Source organism: Sciurus carolinensis, chromosome 14, assembly GCF_902686445.1.
Source record: "Sciurus carolinensis chromosome 14, mSciCar1.2, whole genome shotgun sequence".
Lineage (NCBI taxonomy): Eukaryota > Metazoa > Chordata > Mammalia > Rodentia > Sciuridae > Sciurus > Sciurus carolinensis.
In genome coordinates, this window is record NC_062226.1 from 56,759,550 (window position 1) to 56,776,226 (window position 16,677).

At 37.4% G+C, this 16,677-nt stretch overlaps 1 long non-coding RNA gene across 2 annotated transcripts in view; it reads left to right on the plus strand.

The window, feature by feature from the left end:
- The window catches only part of LOC124964857 (uncharacterized), a 119,450-nt gene extending 111,678 nt beyond the window's left edge, over window positions 1–7,772 (plus strand). For both annotated transcript variants that reach the window (XR_007105041.1, XR_007105040.1), the window contains exon 2: window positions 6,510–7,772. This is a non-coding gene — a long non-coding RNA (uncharacterized LOC124964857). The remainder of the gene's footprint in view (window positions 1–6,509) is intronic.
- Window positions 7,773–16,677: the final 8,905 nt, after the last annotated feature.

Genomic DNA, 16,677 nt, shown 5'->3' on the forward strand with positions numbered 1-16,677 from the left:
TATGAAGTCTATCCTATTGTTGCTGGTTAATACTTCCCTCCTTTCCTTCAGGAGCACTGGAGAGAGATGACTCAGATCTAGGTTCAACTTTTACTTCTGACAGTTGGAAGCTTCCAAATTTGGACAAATTCTCTTACCTATTTGAGTCTTGATATCAATAGTATATAAACATAGAAGATTAGATTATTTTATAATCTGTTCTTCAATTGTTCTCCATGTCCTGAAATTATCCCCATTAGCTACCACTTAGGCATGACTACAGTGTACCACATTGATTGGAACATCACCTCTATGCTTCCACAGTTAAGATGCATGAGACACTACAATAGAGATTTGTGTTTTCCGTTTAGTGACTTCAGTCACCAGAAACCAAGAATAGTTCTGAGAATTTAATGACTTTTGAGTGTTGAATCAGAATATTAGTCAACTCAGATCCAATGCTAATTTCAGATTTTCTCTATGTCACCAGGAAGAGTTAATATCTGGGTGTGTGACCCACCCACAAGTGAGCTAATATCTTTTTCATTCACATGCTGACACATTTCTCTCCATGTTTTATTTCATTCTGCATCATATTGGTGGGAATTATTCTGATATCCATCACTCTGGCCTTCTCTACCCTTCCCTGTGTCCCCCATGAATACTCTCTTTTCCATTCTCTTCCAGTCAGTGGTCTGTCTGCTCCCCTGCAGGTCTTTCCTTCTAATTCTAGTTGAGAAAGTTAAATGGAAAATAAATTGAGCCATTTTCTTTGCATTCTTGTTATTATAATCTATCTTCTGCCTAAGGCATTGTAAATAATTGTGACTAATTAGAGGATGGCTGAGAAGAGAGGGGAAAGAAGAAAAGTACAAAGATTAATATTTCTCCATCTTATTTTGTTATATATCAGGGACAAATTTGGGCCCCAGTCCATTTCTTAATTAATTTTATAGTTTTTCAGTAATCAGCACCTTAACCAAGGAGTTGAAATAAAATACTCAGTCTATTTTTTGTTTTGTTTTAAATCTGAGTAGCTGGATCTGCATATCATGCCAGTTATCTAGGGCATTAGACCTGGTGCTATTTCCGGTCTCTGCCATATAAAAAGCTTTCCTTTCGGTGCACAACCTTAGATAAAAATCTTTTGTATAACTTTAAGCAAAGGGCTCTGAAACTAGGAAAACTTGTTTTGAAGTGTGACTTTGTGCAAGTTTTTTAACATCTCTGAAGATTATATATACATGTGTGCATATAAGCATGTATTTCTTAATAACAAGGGTATGTTCTTAAAATGACTCCTTAGATGATTTCATTTGTTGTACAAACACCACAGACTGTCCTTACACAAACCTAGATGGTCTACTCTACTTCAAACCAGACCATATGGGACCACCATCACAGATGAGGCCTTTTGTTTACTGAAACATATTTATGTGGCATGACTGGATATATCTGTGGGGAGGCATTTATAATTTTTTAAAAATTGTGTTAGAATTTTCATCCTGTACAGAATAGATGGAAATGTCAATTTGCTGCAGAGAATATATTACAGTATGTATTTAAAGCCAACATCTGAAAACAAGTGCTAGGTTTTATTTTTAACTAAAATTTTGATTCGTTTTAAAATTTAGCACTACTAATCATGTTTGGATTCAACAATTTAATATGGTTTGTTCAGGTTTGTCTTCCTCATAATCACTTTTTCATACCATATTTCTCTAGAATGGACTCACCAGCACTGACATATTTGACAATAGGTCGCTTCATTTTCCTAGATTATTTGTAAGAGTTTCGCTTCTGTAACATTTGTGCTTTTGAAGGGGTGTACAAAGGTAGATGTTTGTTTATGAAAATGGATATTTCTCTTTCTGAATCTGCTCTCATTTACTCTCTCAAAAGTTTCAAATTTCCCAAGAACTGTCCCACTCTCTTGGGTCAGGGGAGTGAAGTGAGAGAGAGAGAGAGAAAGAGAGATCATCTTTTGGCAATCATATTAATTGTGTTAATGGTGATTCTGATCTGCAACATCCCTGCCTGATGGTCTTCCAATCTAAAGTTTTCCATCCTTTGGGTGCCACATTTTATAAAATCTTCTTGGATCCCTCCTACTCCAGGAATTTCTTCTTTTCATTTTGTTTTTGTCATTAACTATACTGTGCATTTAACACTTATCATATTTTAATATTGCTTCCTGGTTCTATGAGTGCATCTTGTCTCCCTAATTCTTTTGCGCATCACACTAATGGAGGCTCTACTGAATCTCTGTGTGTCCTCCTTAGTGCCAAGAAGTCCTAGCAAATAGCATGAGCTTTTATCTTTGGAGGAGTGTTGACTGATTGAGACTATTGCTTTTATATAGTATGTGGTAAATTATTGTACGTGAAAAGTAAAGGAAATACATCAGATCATTATCTATATAGACAGAAACGAAAGATGCTTTTTACTAATGTTGACTCTTTGGGGAGTTTGCAACCAGTGGGAAGTTCCTTCAAAGCTCCATCATTAGAAAAATCAAGATAGCTTCCCTTGACAACAGGAGTACCTGGGCTTTTCTCTGTTTTTAAGAAATAAAAGAAGTTGCATGTTCATTCCTTTCCTGGAACTGGTGTTTCCAGGTCTAATTCCCAGCATGCTATATGCATTGGAAATCAATAGCATTTACTTGTCTCCTGGATGCTCAATACCTAGGTCTTTGTTTTGTCCAAGTTTAGACACTATTCCCTCTGTCCACAGTTGAGTCATCCCCAGGCATTCCTAGAAGTGTATTTCTTTCTTATCTACTTCCTTTCTCTAAACCTCTGGCAGCCTTGCCTAATGTCTATAGCATCTCATGCAGTTCCTGATATTGTTCCATGTTCCTTTCCAGAAGGCTGAGGAAAGAAAGCGAAGGCTCTCTCTGTTACTGAGGTTCGCAATCAGAGGTGGGGGCCATGACTTGCCTGTAAGCGAGTCTTTTTACTGAAATGCTCCTGCAGGCCTTGTCCACTTACAAAGACAAAATTCTCCTCACCCTAATCCTAGCTAGCAATTGATAAATGCACTTTCTCATCCTATGCAGGAGCTCAGATGCTATCTGCTCCAGGAAGTTTTCCATGGCCTACTCAATAGCACCAATTTCTCCCTCTCTTTGCCCTTCTTACCACATCTTCTCCTTCTCTTATTGGACTTATCTGAGTACATGACACTGATTTGTTGGCTGTTGCTTAGCTTTCTCAGTGATTCCTGAGAACAAGGCCTTTCTTATATAATTTCAGTATCTCCAATATCAAATGCCCTCAATACTTAAAGAAACAGTTCCTTGAAAGCTGCATATGTTCAATAAAGATCCCACTAGAACATTATTTATTACATTTCAAAGTGCCCTGTTTCATATATCCAGAAACTTCTCTCTGTAATTGCACCCAGAATGCATGTGTTTCTCTTGGAGGATATATTTGCTTCATCTTAGAAACACTATGCTTTGTGTCTGATAAAATTTCCAGTTATATTTTGGATGAATCCTTAGAAAAGACTGTATCGTGCCTTTGTATTGGCCTTACTATGGATTCCATTTCAGAATCCCCCCACCCCTGTTAATTCTTCTTTGCATTTCCTGCCTAATTCTTGCCTATGTTATTGGTGTATTTATCTGTCATACATCCTACCTTGAATAATTTCTTTGGAATAAGGCAGGATATAAACGAATAAATACCCACAAAATATCTGTAAATTAAATTTATTCATCCATTCAACACTGACTTAGGATCTACTGACAAATCAGAACTGTTTATAATAGGTGGCCCTACATTCCTTTGACCCAGAAAAACTAAAAATCAATGGAATTTGGGAAAGATAGATTATGAAAAGCAAGGGAAAGGGAGGGTGTCAAAGCTGGTCCAACTGTTTGGATGGTACCAGTCTCTGAATCAGGGAAAAGAGGAGGAAGGCCAGATTGGAAAAGGCACTGCCAACACGATTCTAATGTAAATAATAATCATTATAACTGACATCGTTCAGCCCCGTGTGGTTTGCAAAGCATGCTAACCCAAATAACAGTCATAAAACGAACATTTGTCTGGTGATCTAAACTTTATAAGGATTATTTGTTTCTAACAACGAGCCTGTGATTTGGCAAGGGCCAATAATACAATTTCACTCTCATTTGGTGGATGAAGAGGCCAAGTTTCAGAGGGGCAAAGGACGTGGTCGTAGGTGGGGAGCTTTTCATTTCCTGTCCAGTGGTCTGTCCCCATCTGATAGTGCTTCATCAAAAACTAGAAACACATCTGAGTTACAGTGGGGAGCACAGGTCATAGACTCTCTGGCTTTCTGAAATGAGAAAACACTGATGAAAGTAGACATTATTGGTAAATGTCTTCCCCATCATTTAAATTTTATTTCCAGTGAACTTCTTGCCTCAGTGCCCCCGGCTCCAGCTCCCTGGGTTTGTTCAGGGCAACCTCTTTCTCAGTCTCTTAGGTAAGGACGGCGCATAGCAGAAGGACAACAGCCCTAAACAAACATTTAAGTAGCCTTAACTTTAAAAGCATCTTTAACATGAATGTTGAGATGATCTTTCTGACACAATTTACCTAAGTTTGAATAAATCTGAGCAGCACATGGTAGGTATTAAATAAGGATTGATTAACATGTAAGTCTCATAGAGTATAGCAATTGACAAGCAGTCCTCAGAAAGATTTTTATAAACTTCTGGTTAGAGACATTTATGGACATGATGAGTATATCATAACTTAGAGCATGTAGGTTTTTGAATTAAAAAGGGTCAATTTCCAGTTTTATCTTGTGCACTTTATAGCAAAAAAACATAAAAAGAGAAGTTAAGTTCAGGGGATAGAGAGGTTTGAGTCAAAAACCATGACATAATTACACCTGCAGTATACGGTTAACTCCTGGGACTACAGTTCCTGATTTCTCTGTCTCATTCACCTGGCTGGACCAAATGCTGAGTGCCAATCCTGAGAAGCCTAACTAGAGATTTGTCAGACACATACATTCTGATATAAGATCACTGTTATTATGAGGCAGTCACTACAGTTTCGTATGGGGGTACTGCTCAGTCTAGGAAAATCAGCTTTGTACTCCATCTTGGAGAATAGATGAGTAAGAAATAATGCAAAGTCTAATTCCCATTCCTGGACCAAAACAAACAAAAAAAAACCAAAATAAACAAAAACATGAGGACATCAGATAAAATATGGTACTGACTTTGTTCCCAAATGGATTATCTAGAAATTTGTGACTTTGACAAATCTAAAAGACAATAGGAAAAAAATAAATAAAAGAGTAACATACATTTCTGTATCCTTGGCCCAGTCTTCCTCAGTCAGTGTTCTATTTTTCTTACCACCCAGATACTACAGCATTTGGCACACGTGGGATCTTAGTATTTTAGGGTTGGAAGGGGAGCTCTCCCACCCTGGTTTTATCTGGAGGCTGGATAAAGGTTTGGGATTTAGCAATAGGCTTTGCTAGCTCAGCTTGTGAAAATCACATTCTTTATCAACTCCCCAGATGGTTTAGATCATTAAAAACACAACAAAACAAAACAAAAGCCCTTCAGAGTGTACACTGTGAAGATATTCTCTAATTTCCAAGAAAAATAAATATATGTCGAATTTCTCACAGATTTCTCACACTTTCTCAGTATACAGCCTGAATCACTGTGGTGAATGGGAACTTAAAGCCACCGTTTTTGAAACTGCAAAGCCTTGTGCTGAATACTTAACTTCCAACAGCCCCTTTGGCTTTCCAGCTTGTCCATCAGCCCCCAACTCTAAGTCAGTATTTATCTCTTGGGGCTTAGCTTAAACTGAAAAGTGGATGTCTTTATTCAATGAATTTGGGGCAACTGGCTCTCAATAAGCAACAAAAACAAAAAGGCTGTTTCAAGTCAAAGAGACCTCAAGAAACGATCCCACCATCTGCTGAGGAGAGAGAAATGAGCCTGTGGGCCAATAGCTCTTTATTGAATAGAAGAAATAGTATTGTCATCTGAATTTTCTGCAACACTCTTTGGATCAAAATATTATAATCACAACAAATAGATGCGGCCACACTTAATGGACACTCAAAGGGCCAGACCACTGCCCGGTTTGGATCATTTACTGTCATTTGGAAGTAAAACTGGGGGGCTGAGGGGCTTGGGGTTGGAGGGAGAAAGGGAGACCTCGCGTTAAGCTGGCATGCACCAGTGGGTAAATGGCTGGCATTTGCAGAGCTGCGTTGCAGGGGAGCTTTTAGCAGTTTGCCACTGCCAGCTGATGTCTCTGTGAACATCAGTGCCAAGAAGCCAAAAATGAAAGCAGGTGCAGGGGCAGAGGAACTGAATGTGGGGGGCGGGGGGAGGGCTCAGCAACAGAACTTCTGTTGTTAAAAATTGGTTGCCTTCATTAAAACCTAAACAATGCCTCACTTTAACTCTGCAGCACATTTTTAGTCCGCTAGAATCCTGCACACACACTTAAGACTAGCCTCTTACATTTATGCACTAGACTAAGAGATTGTTTTTTGTTTGTCTCTCTCCAAAGCTGTGGATTGTCTGCAAGCCTGCTGAACTCCGATGAGAGCAGCTTTCCTTCCAAAGCCAGGAGCATCTGCTTCTCAAAGTGCCCCTTTCCTCCCCTCCCTCCCAGAGTGCCCCCTCTTCAGAAAGTCCCACTTCTGCACAAGCAGGGCCTGGGAACAGGGAATATTCCTGAACTCCGCATGTCTTCACCAGGCACTGCTGCCGGTTCAGCTCTCTGAAATGCTGCTTTCCGATGAGAAAGCAGACGGGATGCAGTGTCGCCTGCGATTTACATTTCCCTCAAAAGCTCTGTGTTCCTGCAACATTGTTCCTCAAGCCCACCACAAGTGACCACAGGGGGAAAAACAATGGGGTATGCAGAAGGAAAAAGGAGTAAAGGTAAAGGTTCACACCAACAGAGGGAGGGAACTGAGGCTCGCCACAGGGCACAGTGAAAATCAAGAATAAAATAGGCAGACATCTGCCCCTCTGCTGCCGGCGCGGCTGAGCCATTCCCAGCATGGACTTCATCAGCGAACTCCTGGCACACTGTAGAATGGGAATGTCATCTCTCGGAGATGGGACAAAAACATCCATTGCATGCAGCCTTCTCACCACTGCGGTCGAGCGAGAGCAAAACCTGAGAAGAGGAAATTACAGGCAATCTGTGCTTGTTGAAAACATACTTGGGTCTGTTTTTTTTCTAATGGACATTATTGCAATGGGAGAAACAGTATGTTCTGCTTTGTTTTTACAGACTTTTAGAAGATACAGAAATGACAAAGTTCATCAATGAACCAGATGCTGTGCAGAAACTCAACAAAACTCAGTCTATCACAACTATGATGCCAAAATTAGCCATCAAGGATTTTGATTAAAATTTGATGTGGATATGTATAGTGACTACCAGGAATGGTGGAGAGAACTAGATTTGTTCCATCACACTATGCTGCGGATAGTTGATATTCGGTCCCCTCTCTTCTACCCCAGAGTGCTACTGTCCTGTCCACAGCAGGTTTGCTTATTTTAAGGTTTTAAAATCCAGGACAAAGTTTAAAGACTCAGAATAAATATAAATGGGATCAGTTGCCTAATTAGTAAGTGGAGAAAAGGAATGAAATGAATAATGCAAGTAGAGTTTAGGTTTTAGTCTGAATGAAATATTGAGCTGGACCACAGGATCCTACAAAGCTGAGATGTTTGAGAGAAGAAGACGTCTAATACCTGGGGGAGACCTAACCAAACCAAACTGACATGCTTGCAAAGGGCATTTCAACAACAACAACAAAAAAAAAAAAAAAAAAAAAAAAGAAGAAGAAGAAGAAGCAGAGAAAGCTTATAGTATAAAAGAAGGTTCAATCTCAGGACTAAAAAAGTTAAAATTTTATAGGAAAAGAAGTTGCATGTATGAAATGTGTATATCAAAGAATATTCAAAATGTATGAGAATTTGAGGAAAATGAACTCAAATCTGGAGGGGAAATTGAAAAAATGTGTATCAATTAGACATTTTCACTTATAAGACTTTATCTTGGTCAAATATAAGACATAATACAAGGAGTTCGCTGTGGTAACATTTAAATATTGAAATAGAAACATCCTTATTAGCAAAATATAAGAAAACTATGGCTACACATAAATCATTCTTTAGAAAAATTATACGGACATAGGAAACCGCTTACAATGTTTGCTTAGTGAAAAAATAAGTTCTAAAATAGTATAGTATACCAGATGATTTAAATTCTGTGTGAAGCATCTACTACTCTAAAATGTTTACAACATTTATTCCAAATTCTAGGATTACAAGTGATTTTTTTCTTAAATTATTCCCTTTAATCTTTCTTCATAAATTTTGAAAATGAAAATTTACATATTTTGAACTTATTTTTTTTAAATAGTATTCCATATGTAGAAAAGTGCACAAATAAGAATACATCTTGAAGAATTTTAGGAAGCTAAAGACATGCAGGTAAACAGCAACCACATTAAGCAACAGAACATCACCAGCCCTGGAGCCTCATTCCTTCCCCTTCCAGGTCTCTATCTCCAACAAGGGAAAAACTGTAACACCAAGAATTAATTTTGACTTTTGTGTACTTTAAATAAAGCAAACCTACAACATATAATCTTCTTCCATCCAACATTGAACATATAGTAGTCCAGCTAAGAACTAACAGCAAGTTAAGACCCTCATGGGAGGCAGTTTGCTGTATCAGGACTTTGTTTTGTTGACTCCAGGCCCTATTCATATCCACCTCTGTGCTCTGAATCCAGCACTGGTTCTAAACTTGTCAAGACCTCTCAGCTGCAAATGTTCTCTGAACTCGTACCCTGAGTGAATCCTCTGTTAGGAAATTAACCCTTGCCCTAGTACTATATTATTTACTGTTGCATCAAACTTTATCATCTTGTCCATGTTGAATTCATCATGTCTTGTTTACTTTTAATTAATAATCATTGGATGCCCAAAAACATTTCAGACATACTGTGACAACAAAATATTAATATTATTCTCATTTTACAGGTATGAGAAAGTAGACTCAGAAAAGGTGCCTTCCCCTAGATCATAAAGTTAGAAGATGCTAGAACTCTAGCTTGTAGCCAGATCCTCCATTGGTACCAGGACACTGCATCAAATGGTCCTCTACTGTCCCCAATTTTCTCATTGTCTTTAGTTGAAATACTCACTGGATTAGAAAGTTCTAGAGAATAAAAAGTTCATGTCTACCTTTCTTTGTATTTTCCTGTCTAACTCAAAGCTTAGCTCTGAATAAGTATAGTATTTTGCTACTAAGCATAAGTGTGATAGATTTTTTTAACTTGATTTTTTAGTACTACAACAATCTTTAAAAATCGTTTTCTTTGATGAAATAAAATTAGTCTTCTCTATATTGTTGGACCATATCATGGCCTAGGATTTTGATTATAGCATCCTATGGAGAAAAAGGGTTTGAGAACTAGCCATGGCCAACAAATACAAGTAGAAAGGCGGATAAGATGAAGCACATGGCGTGGTGTAGATACTGCATTCCTACTAACACTGGGTCATTTCTAAAACATCGTCCTGTTCTTTTTTAGAACACTAAATGGTACAAACATGTTGATGACTCTGTCAAAATTAAACTTCACTTATTCCCATTCAATGGACAGAATAGGCAAATTTTCCAATCTTTTTTCACTCCTATTTAATCAAAGAAAGCATTTTATTAAATTTAAATATTATAAAGTTTTTTCACAGGAAATAATTTGAAGAAGCACATATATTTTCAGATTTTATAATATTATTTGTGTTTTAGGAAATGATTCTAGGAGTTTTTAAATTATTATAGTCAAATAATTTTAAATTCACAAATTCTTCTCTATTTACAATTTTTCCTACATACTGGTTTTCAAGTAACCCAAACTCTTGTAACTTCACATTTACAATCACTATCTATTCATTCTCTATTACACATCTGCTCTTCACCATAGAGGAAAACAATACTATAGGAATTAAAGAAGTGAACTCTGCGAAAGTGAGTCCTAATAATTCCAAAACTGTTATGAGCTTGAGTTCATCTTGGACCCACTGGATAAATGGGACTCTTGAATTAATTTCTAGGCAGAATGCAACCCTTACACAAAGATGATTGATAAACGTGTTAATTTACAGCTCATATGCACAGTATTAAAACTCAACAATAACTACATGCATTGAGCTGAATCATGACATTCCTCCTTCATATGTTGAAGTCCATAATTGTACTTCAGAATGGGGCCATAATTAGGTCTTTAGAGAAGTAATTAAGTTAAAACTATGTTATTAGAGTGGGCCCTAATCCCATGCAATTGGTGTCTTTATGAGAAGAGAAGATTAGAACACACTCAAACAGAAAGAGAAGATAATGTAAAGACACAGGAAGAAATCAGTCCACAAACCAAAGAAAAAAACCTGAGAAGAAATAAACCCTGCTGATATCTGGACCTGGGACTTCCAGCCCACAGAACTGTGAGGCTATGCATTTTTATTGTTTAAGCTACCCACCCACAGGGTATTTTGTTATAGCAGTCCTGGAGGACTGTCCTAGTTTCTGCTTTTCTCTGGGTGTAAACTGCTACATAATAACCATCATAGTAATAACAATAATAATAACACTTTACTTAGCACTTACTGTGGACCAGGCATTATGTTAAGGATTTTATAAGCATTAACTAATTTCTTCCTCACTAAATCCTTTTAGATAGGCACTGTTATTAACTTAATTTTACAAATAAAAATCAATTGAAGCATGAAAATCTTAGATGACATATCCAATAGGATCACATCCAGTAAGTAAGGAGCAGGGCTGGAATTCAAGTCTAGTCATCTAAATAGTATGTAAAGGCAGTAGTGTGTGTACTGATCTCTTAACCTCTTACCAACATTCAGATGTTCTTGACTTATGGAGGGATCATGTTCTGCTAATGTCATAGTTAATTGAAAATACTGTAAGTTAAGAATTAATTGAATACATCTAGTCTACCAAACATCATAGCTCACCACATGGTCCACATTGAGGTTGGGTTCTTTGCCTTTGTGATCACATGACTGATGGGGAGCTGAGACTCATTGCACTGCCCAGCATTGCAAGTGTGTACCCTACTGCATAATGCTAGCCCAGGAAAAGATCAACACTCAAAGTTCAAAGGTCTGTTTCTACATATCAATTTTATACCATCATAAGTTGAAAAATCCTCAATTGAACTACCATAAATCAGTGACTGTCTATTTATGAAAGGGTTGTTTTATGAGACAATGCCTTTTTTTATGTAATAGGTTACTAGAGAAGCAATGAGCACCTTAGCTTTGAAATGCAAATAGAGGAACAATTCTTGGATTTTTATGGGTGGCATTACATTGAAGTTTATGGGAAGTTGGCTACATAAGCTGAAATTTCCTTCCATCTCCAAGTCTTTGTAGTTTTAATGTCAATAGAGTTCGTTTGATGGGAAATAGAAGGGGTTCTACGTTAGGCATGTTGAGTTTTGAAGTAAAAGTATTCTAGTAAAGAGGGATGATGGAATTCAGTTTGTGTTACAACTATGAATTTATTAGCATAATAGTCTAAATATAGGAATGGATGGGATAATCCAAGAAATATGGAGAAAGGAGAAAATGAAAGGTCCACATCTGGTGGTGGGAAGAGGAAGAGGAGACTATTTTTGTCTGTCTGTCCATCTGTATCTCTCTGCACATACCATATACACATGTGCATGCACATGCTGTGGACTCACATACCAGATGCATTTTCTTCCTTAAATTAACATCAACAATGATCTTTTTCCTTTTCATATGTATGTAAGAAATTCTCAAATATCTGTCAAGGTATGAAGAAATTACCCCTTTTATATGTTAACTATGTTCTGTCTCCATCCTGGCATATCTATGTACCCTTCCATTGCATCTGCACTGAAATCTGAAGAACTTAAACACACACACACACACACACACACACACACACACACCATGTTCTGATCACTTCTCTGTATAATTCCACCTGCATCCTTAAGTAACAAATTATTTAATAAAAAATAACCTACATTTCAGTCTGTATACTTGTCAATTAAGATAGAGCATACTCAACACCAAAATAATAAACTTCAGAAAAAAATTTTAAATGTGGTAATTGAAAAAGAGTAGAGAAAAAAAGTGTATGAGAGAGAGAGAGAGAGAGAGAGAGAGAGAGAGAGAGAGAAAGAGAGAGGAAAGGAGAAAAAGAAAACTAATGTTTATTCAGTCCCCACCATGGAAACTTGCATTCTGCTAGGCTATATATATGTGTGTGTGTGTGTGTGTGTGTGTGTGTGTGTGTGTGTGTGTACCTCCTCTTGGCAGTTTTACTATTAGTTATTACCCCATTTTTCGGATTATGTAACTGAGTTTCAGAGACATTAAAATTCCTCAACATCACACAGGATATAATCTTAGGTGTGTGTTGGCTCCAAAATCCAAACTTTTTCATTTATATCATTATGTTTAATTTTAAAACATTATAGTGTTTTATCTAACAGAAAATTCCTCTGTTCTTCCACTCCTTACTTATTATTCTCAATTGTATTTCCAATCAGATTGAAATTACTTTTTATTTGTCAATAGATTTTTAATACCTGATTCATATCTGGTAGGAAAAAAAGAAATCTGTATTCACAACTCTACCATTAGTCTTCGCATATGTTTTCTCTTTTTAATGCTTAATATAGTACTTGGAATTGCTGCACTGTGCATTTTCAAAATGCAAATCTATTTTATTGGTAAGTATGATTCTAATTTGGCTTACATAAGTCATTTTCTATTTGTGCCAAATATAATTCCATTCTATTACACTTTTTGCTGAGTATTGGTTTGTGTGAATTATATGAAAAGTCATATTCTTAGTGGTGCCCTTCTTTAGATAAAACTGCTGAAAATCTACTAGGGACTAAGGTCTAATTTCTTATAACACCTCTGCAGCTATTATCAATTAGTAATCAATCCAGCCATTTTTCAACACATTCTTACTCTTTTTTCTACCTTTTTTTTTTTTCTTGCAACTGGTAGGCAAAGAGAAAAGACACAAATAAAATAACATGAATTTGACAAAACAATAGGCACCTAATCCATTTTAGCTAACATTGGCTTATGTTGAGCTCCTATGTATATTATGGCCCCTAATTCTCACATTTCCATGGTGTTAGTATTGTTATTCTCACCACTCATTATTGTCAGTTAACAATGACACAATCAAGACTTGAGAGGTTAAAAAAGAATTATTTTTTCAGTGCTGGGGATCAAAGCCAGGTCTTGTGCATGCTATGCATGTGCTCTGCTCCTCAGCTGCAGCCCCAGACCCACATATATTTTATTTGAATTCAGATCTCTCAGACTCGAGAGTTCATGAGCGGATTGACAGTGATCTGCTGCTTCTTTCTAAGAAAATTAGATAAGTTGTATGCTGATGAAGCATTACAATTGAATGGATGTGAATAAGAAAACCCAGGCAAGACCAACAAGCATCATTATAAATATTGGAAGGTCAGTTCTTAGTGCCTCCTGTTTGTTGGCATCCCTTTTGGCAGCAGGCTGAGAAGGGCATTCAATCAGGTTGGGATAGGTTGGGAGTACTCACTGATGCTCATCACAGCATCCATTAACCTTGTCAACAGCCAAACTTTCTGCAGGGACGTGATGGTTCTGTTGCTGTACCATAGCCTTGGCAGCCCCTCCAGTCACTGCAGTGGGGCTACTCACATGGTATCACCAGCTCCATGCAGTGATGATGTCTTCTGCCACATTGTTTCTGATTACTGCCAGCTTTGGGCCTGCCCTTTTAAATGTTGCTACCCCTACCTTGATGCTCCCTCAATAAAGATAATACAGTGCTACACTTTCTCCCATTAGAATCTACTTTGACAACAGTGCTAGCTAGAGGTGTATGTCTACCCCTCTTTTCACTAAATGGAACAAAACTGCTTCACAACAAAGCTATGGTTTACAGTCCTGTGATGAATTTTCCTTTAGTGCTGTCTTCGTCTTTTCAGGTTGCTAAAACAAAAATACTCTAACGAGTGACTTACAAATAACAGAAACTCATTTCTCACAGTTTGGAAGCTGGTATGCCCAAGATCAAATTCAAGTGTTAACAGATTCTGCATTTGGTGAGGGCCCACTTTCTGTTTCATGACCTTTTCACGATGTTCTTACATGGTGAAAGGAGTGAATAAGCTCTCTGGGGTTTCTTTTATTAGGGCATTAATCCTTTTCATGAAGGTTCTGCCCTCATGACCTCATCACCTCCCAAGGGTCCCACCTACAAACACCTTTGCCTTAGAGGTTAGTATGCCAACATGAATTTCAGAAGAACATTCAAACAGCCATAGGAAGTACTGAGTGCCAAGTTGGACTTGGGAAGTTTCACTATTTCTCTGTTTTTTCCAAGAATAGGCATGTCTGTTTCCCCAGCTTGCAGAAATTATGTCTCCTCCCATGCATCATCTCTCAGCAAAATTTCCCCTTCAGATCATCTTCAGTCAGGAGAATTGCCATCCATTGTGGGATACTCTGAATTTCTGGAATTATTAAAGTTAAGTCAAATGCAATATTAGAGAAGGGGAGAGATTCTTTCCATATCTCTTCTTCCTTGCTCGCTGTCAAGCCCACCCTTGCAGATGGAGTCATTGGGAACAACACCAGGCAGCCACAGGGTTTGCAGAAATGAGTGCAAAGAATAAACAACTAATCACAAAGAGATATCAAACAGAGAGAAGGGATCATCCACTTATGACTTGGCTCTTTCCCTTTGCCCATAGATAGTGTTTGCATTCAGAACCAGAGTAAAGTCACAAATTCCCCACAAAGACTTTGTTTGTGTACAATTTCATAGTACCTGGCAAAAGTCATCAGCCTCTCCTAAGTAGACCAATGACTAATTTCCAGGAAAGTCTGCCTAATGTTCTGAAAGACAAATCGGATGTCAAGAGTCTTGAATTTAAAACTATAAAGATAGACCTTATTCATCTGGAACATATATACCCTGTATAAGTTAAAATTACTTTGAATCACCAACTTTTAAAATATTACTAAAGAAAAACATAATTTAGAGTAAGATTGGGAGAAATTTAAATACCTAAATACATACTATATTCTCTCAGGATGAATGAAATATTGCTATTCATTCTTATTTAATGTGTAGTTATACTTCCCAGACCTAAATAAAACCCAGTGTGACCACCTTCCCAGCATCATAAACTGTCTGGACTGTTCACATTGGCAGTACTTCAAGCTTGTGGACAGCACAACCCTTTCGGGCTGCTCTCAACACTTCGGTGCTGAGAAGCCTTTAATTAGCTACTTATTCTAATGACTCTAAATAGAAACTTATCTACTCATGTGTCCTCCTACACCAAAGGACCGGAGTCCTTGTACCACACCCGTAGAGAGACCTTCTCTTTAAGCCTGTGTATTGCCTCTGTGGTTAGAACAGAAAAATAAAGGAAAATACAAGAAGCCACAAGTCTGGCTCTTGCCTAACCCCATCATCAGTGCCCCATTTATTCTGAAATGATTTGTTCAAGGATCTAAACCAGACCCTGCTCTTCACAATTTAAATTAGGTCAACTAACTTCCTTTCTCTTTCTTTCTTTTGGAGTCTAAAACACTTTGAGGAGCTGATTTGCACAATTTGCGAAATAGTTTTTTTTAAAACGATTGCACAGTGACTTCTTCAGACCAGAGTATACCGCATAACGTGAGAAAATTAGAAAAATTTCTAAGGAGACCTGAAGGGAACGGGGGAGGAATAGGAGGAAAAACAAAGCAACAAACAAAAAAGCCCAGCTGTCAGCTGCCTACTGGGCAGTCACATCCTTGTCCTGCTGGCTGCTGTTGACAAACACACCAAGCAAAGCAGAGGAGTGCCACACCTTGGGGACAAGTTGGTGGGAAAAATAACATATCCCTTTATTCAGAACATTAAAAATATCTGAAATCAGGTATATTGCATGGAATTTGAAGTGTGATTTAAAACCCTTAAGCATCAAGAAGTTTAAAACATGAATAAGATCGAGCCCTAGAAGCAATGTAAAATTTGCAATTAATGATAAAAATACACTATTGAAGCATTTGCTCTGAACATAACTATTGAGGAAAAACAGAAATGGGCCAGCAAAAGTCCATTTGAAAATCATTGATTCTGGCAAGGCTTATTAAAAGAAACTGTGGGTGGTAGGACTTATATCATCAGTCTTTTAATTTTTTTTCACTATTAATCTCATCCAAAAATATTGATGCACAGTTGAAATTCTACGAATGGTAGAGAGAAAAGAAATGGTCTATCCATTGTGATCTTCCAACCAAAGTCATTTACATCCTGTCATAAAAGTTTCAGTATTGAACTGCATTCCCTATTAAATATAGCCCCCTCTTTTGTGTTAGTTTTGCTTTTAAATCCATTTGCAGAAGTTTAATGTCTGGCAAGACCAAGTTTCTAACAGTATTTTTGCACTTTACTGCCTGTCTTTACGAAAACGATACCAACAATGATGATGGAAATGGAAGAAGGTAGGCATATATTTAATTTAAAATAAGACTCGGCTTTATAAAATGTTTTTTATGTGTTTGGTGTTATGTTAAATTACAGAAAAAAATTGTGCCTGCTGAGGAGAGGCAAAGAAAATAGATTAAAATTAATTATTTAT